Raw genomic sequence first — 6,000 nt, 5'->3', positions numbered from 1 at the left:
ATATACAATGGAATATTACTCAGCCATCAGAAAGGATGAATACCCAACTTTTACATCAACATGGATGGGACTGGAGGAGATTATGCTAAGTGAAATAAGTCAAGCAGAGAAAGTCAATTATCATATGGTTTCACTTATTTGTGGAACATAAGGAATAGCATGGAGGACATTAGGAGAAGGAAGGGAAAAATGAAGGGGGTGGAAATCAGAGGGAGAGATGAACCATAAGAGACTATGGACTCTGAGAAACAAACAGGGTTTTGGAGGGGAGGGGGTGGGAGGATGGGTTAGCCCAGTGATGGGTATTAAGGAGGGCACATACTACATGGAGCACTGGGTATTATATGAAAACAATGGATTGTGGATCGCCACATCAAAAACTAATGATGTATTGTATGGTGACTAACATAATAAAATAAAATAAAATAAATACTATAGAAATACTGTCACCTACGGTGTGTTGGAATGTTACACAGGTGGAGAGTGGGGTAATTGGGCTATTGAACAGAATAGGTGGCACTGGTAATTATAAGGCGAAGTTCTGTTGGCTGCATTGGAAACATTAAAAAAGAATGATTGGTCTGGTAAACCAACCATCAACCAAGAGTGAGCTATGGAAGCCATGAAGGCCTCCACAGAAGAACTGAAAGAAAACAGCTTCTTCTGCTGCAACAGGGCAGCCTGTGTTGTTAAAAAGAGACTAATGTGCAGACTCAATGTGACTCCTGTGCAAAGGAGCCCTGATAGAGGAGAGCTGTGACCCTGACACCTGGTATGGGAATATTTGGGTGTACAAGCTTAAGAAGACGCAACTCCCAAATTTTCCTAATCCTCTAGGCCAGCAGAAGGAAATCCCTTCCCACTTTGGGGCTTTGGGGAAGCAGACTCCCCTTGCCTAAAGACCATGAGAAGAACTCACTGAAGCAAATGCCTTATAAGGTTTTGTTTGCCTTCCTCATGATCCATCACACCTCTACTCATTCCCACAAATTGATAACTAGAATCAGATCTCTTCAAAACCCAAGCAAGGAAATAGAGGTAACAGCTAACTCCCTAAAAGAATTGCAGATTTTGACTCATGTGTACAATGAATCATGAGTGTTCTCCTTAGATTGAGGGCAGAATATAAGACTAGATGAAAAGGCATTATTCACATAGACATACTCTCCCATGACACAAAATTTAATATTCTAGCCTGAACACCTAGAGATAATTCTAATACACTGCTGGAATGGTTCCTTAAAGCTCTAATATTCTGATAGTCTACAGTAATTGAAGTCAGATATGGGAATTGCCATAGAAGTTTTAATCAACTTTATTGAGGTACAATTTATATACAATAAATGCACACATTTTAAGTGTACAGTTCCAGGAGTGTTGATAAATGCAGATACCCATGTCTACCCTAATCATTATAAAAAATGTTTTCATCACTACAAAAAGTTCCTTTGTGCCCTTTGTAGTAAATTATCCCCACCTTCCACCTCAGGCAACTGTGGATCTGATATCTATCTCTATAGATCAGTTTTTCCCATTCTAGAAACTCATATGAATGAAATCATACAGTATATACTGTCATATGTTGGCTTTTCTCTTTTTACACTCAACATAGTATCTTTGAGTTTCAAACATGTTATTACATGTAACAGCAACTTATACCTTTTCATTGCTCTTATCTTACTTTTCAAATATACCACAATTGGTTTATACATTCACTTGCTGGTGGACATTTGGGTTGTTTATAATTCAGAGATAATTTAAACAAGTCGCTGTTAACATTCCTGTCAAGTCTTTATGTAGAAGTGTATTTTCATTTTTCTTGGCTAAAATACTTAACAGTGGATTAGTGGATTATAAAGGAATAGGTATATGATTATTTTTATAAGAAACTCTGTTTTCCAAAGTAGTTGTAACATCTTTACATTCCCACCAAGAATGTGGGAGAGTTCCAGTTGCTCCTTATTCTTACCAACTTGGTATGATCAGTCTCATTAATTTTAACTTTTTTTTTTAAGATTTTATTTATTCATTTGAGACACAGAGATAGAGAGAGAGAGCATGAGCAGGGGGAGAGGCAGAGGCAGAGGGAGAAGCAGGCTCCCTGCTGAGCCAGGAGCCCCATGTGGGGCTCGATCCCAGGACCCTGGGATCATGACCTGAGCTGAAGGCAGACGCTTAACCATCTGAGCCACCCAGGCACCCCTCATTAATTTTAACTTTTTTAGTTCTTAATTTTAACTATTCTAACAATTGTGACATGGTAGCTTCATGTGGCTTTAATTTGCATTTCTCTAATAATAAATGCTCTGGAAGGTTGAACCTTTTTTATGTGCTCATTGGCCGTTTGTATATCTTAATTTTTGAATATCTGATCAAATATTTTACCCATTCTAAACTGTGTTATCTTCATATCATTAAAGAGTTCTTGAGCTTTGTAAATGTGGGTCTAAGGTATTTTTAACTCTAGAGTGTAATTTTTATTCCTACAGCATTCTTTCCAGTGCCTCAACTAGATGCTGGGGTTGTTAAGCAGGTGTTAATGAGTTCTTCCCACTCTGGCTGGTCTGAAATTCCAATGCCCCCCAGCACACTTGATCTTGATCTATACAATCTCTGTTTTCTATGCCCTATAGGTGCTATTCTCTGGTAAGACTCCAGTAGTCTTGACTTGCTGCAATGTGAAAAATTACCAGCATGCAAGGTAGCTTCTAAATACACTACCAAGTTATCTCACTGAAAGGTCATAGAACAGAAGGGCTCACAGAACAAATTTAAAACGTTTATTAAATTATTTTAGAATGCACTGCAAGAAGGAAGGGGATAGAAGTGGGGTAACAACATTTTTAGACTAGGTTACATGGGGACAGAAGGACGACACTAGTTGAGTCCTGGGTTATGTAATGTTCATTTGTCCTGTCTCAGTCTTAGCTACATCAGCCTTCTTGCTGATGGTGTGGTTATAAGATCCAGAGTTGAAGTTAGAGCAAGGGATTCACAGACAGAGATATCCTGGGCCAATGACTCATGTTACTCTATCAGAACAATGCAGAGGCAAGTATACCTGGCCAGAGCTGGAAGATGTCAATCAGCCTATTGAACAACCATGGGTTTTATTGCATTTCTTGTGTAGAGTACACAGGGTGTTATTAATCAAAAGGAGGCATAATCATGACTTATTCTTTCTATCCCTTTCTATTTATAAGAAGTATTCATATTTGTTCTATCATCTTGACCATTTATTATATCTATCTTTGAAGTGTCTTACAGGTTACTAACTCATTTACAATCTATATTTAACATGTCTCCTAAATTTTGACTATACCTCACAGGCTCCTTGTTTACTCATATTTGACACATTCTAGGAGTTTACCTGTGTATCATAAGTTCCCAGCTTACTTACTATCTACATTAAACACTTATAGGTTTCATCATCCCATTAACTATCCTGTTCTCAATGGAAGATTGAATATTCTCAAACAATAGAGTACACTCACATTACATCTGCACATGTGCAGCTCAATACTCCACAAAGCCCTCACCAAGTCCCTAGATCCAAACCAGCACTCATTGATTGAAGGAGAGATTGGGTCCCCTTGAAGGACTCTGGAATGCCACCAAGGCATATATGATAAATACTCACCTAATCCTTCCCCCCAAAGTACTTACGGTCATTTACCAGAGTAACTGTGTATTAGGGGAAGTAGTATTCTCAAACACCTTGAGGGTTATTGGAAACAAGGTCTAAGCTAACATTACAACAAGAGGACCAAAATGCCATTTAGGGGGTTAATGAAGGACAGGTGATTAATGGGGTGTAAGAGTGGGTACAAACTAGTCTTGCCAACATACCTGGAAATAGTTAGAGTTATAGAATAGAATGGCCTATTAAAGGCTCAGCTGAGGTGCCATCTAAGAGTCAATACTTGCAGGTTTTGATAACTGTGTACTTTAGGAGGAAGCATATAAAGTAAACTAATAACTATTGTATGGTGACTTATTCCCCAATATCTAGAACAAATACTTGGATCTTAAAAGCAAAGAGTGGAAGATTGGCACTTATCACCACCATTTTTAAAGATCTCTTTGAGGAATTTACCATTTTTCATTCCTAAAACACTAAGGTCTGATGGACTAAAGGTCCTGATTTCCAGAGAAGAAACAAATCTTCAAGGGAACCAAAAAAGTGTTCCACTAAAGAAATGCTATGAGTACTACCCAGTATCATGGGCCTGAAGCCAAGAAAGTAGTTATTATAGTTATGAAAAACTGATCCTGATCATCCTGGAGAACAAAGGTTGCTCCTCCAAAATAGGAAATGGAGGAATATGTCTGGGACATATTTATTGGGACATGTTTTTGGTGCTTTCAGGCTTGGTAATAATGGTGAATGCACAGTTGCAGCAAACACAGCCCAATAGAACACAGACCCCTTGGTATGATGATCTGGGTCACCCTACCAGGCAAACAACCTACACTTGCTAAAGTGCTAATGAAGGACAGGGAAATCTGGAAAGAGTGGTGGAAGAAGAAAAGATAAATGTCAATTATAGCCTTGATACCAGTAGCAAGTAGCTTGTTTCATTAAACATTGAATATTATCTTTGAAAAATAATTTATTGAGGTATAATTGAAATATAACATTATATTAGTTTCAGGAAAATACTAAGTTTCTTCCAAGTTGCAATTAGCTACTACTTTGAGAAAGTTAAGATTTAGGTTTTAATGTAAGGCATGAAGTTCTTAACAGTGCAAGATGTGAACTTTATTAAATGTGTCCTGTGTCTGGCCTCACATCCTCTCAACCTTATCTCTGATTCCAACTCTTACTTGATAAACAAATTCTTTGTGGGCTTTGACTTGTCCTCCACTCTCTTCTCTTTGATTTGGGCCTTTCTCCAATGTTAAAGCATGGAAATCCAGTTGGAACTCAGTAGCGTGAAGCTTGTGCAGTCCAGAAGTGTGTGTGTGTGTGTGTGTGTGTGTGCACGTGCATGTGCATGCTTGGGGTGGGGATTAAAGGTCCCTGAAGTTATTCTCAATGAAATGTGATAGGAGCCCATGGGTATATGTTTGCCCCTGTCAATCCTTTGGTGGACAATTTTGAGAATTGTTTGGCTTGTTCTCTTCTTTTAGAAGGCCCTAATGGGATCCAAACTCACCATGGCAGTGACCATCTTGATATCAGGCACTCAGGCTGACTTTTCATCCTTCCAAGTTTATTCTCCCCAGTCCCTCATCCTCCCAATCATCACTCTGAAATCTGAGTTACCTAGAGGAGGAACCTAGACTAAGACAAATATTATCCCTATAACCTTCTCACTGTGTGATGGTAAGAAAATTACTCAAATTCTCTGTATCTCATTTATCTTACTTAAACGATGGCAACATTAATGGCACGCAGTGGTTATGAGGATTAAATGATAAAGTATAATGACTGGCACATAATACAAAATAAATATTAGCTGTTTTTAATATTGTTATTATTGTTACTAAGCTTTCCCCAAAACACAAAATTAGGGTCCTATAGCTCATTTAGGAAAAATTCAGCAGTGCTAAGATAAGAATAGTCTGATCAAGACATCCTCACTGTTTTTTTTCTCCCTTGAATATATAAAGCATCAAGAAATTCTAGGGTCATTAATGGAGTCCCAGTGTTTACATATACTTTAAGAGGTCTACATGAAGTTGGGATTTCCAAGAGCTTTAATGCGTAAGAGCACATATAATGAGTCATATAAACCTTATGCTCTATTCCCTAGGCAGTTCATTCAAAATGCCAATCTCAGCACAGGTTTAGCTTACAGAGAGATTCATATATATTATAATACCTATAAATATATGCATGCATGTCATGTACATGCATGTGACATGTACATGTGTATGCATGTAACTTCTAGCTTCAATTTGAAAGTTTTAAAATTACAATATTAAGAAAACATTTCATTTCACTTTGAAACACAATATTTATAAGAAATTCTGCATTGAGACTCCAGTGTATCA

The sequence above is a fragment of the Leptonychotes weddellii genome, chromosome 1, assembly GCF_054177405.1.
Source record: "Leptonychotes weddellii isolate Sample4059 chromosome 1, ASM5417740v2, whole genome shotgun sequence".
In the NCBI taxonomy this organism is placed as follows: Eukaryota; Metazoa; Chordata; class Mammalia; order Carnivora; family Phocidae; genus Leptonychotes; species Leptonychotes weddellii.
The sequence above is the reverse complement of the archived record's forward strand: the minus strand, read 5'-3'. Positions refer to the sequence as shown.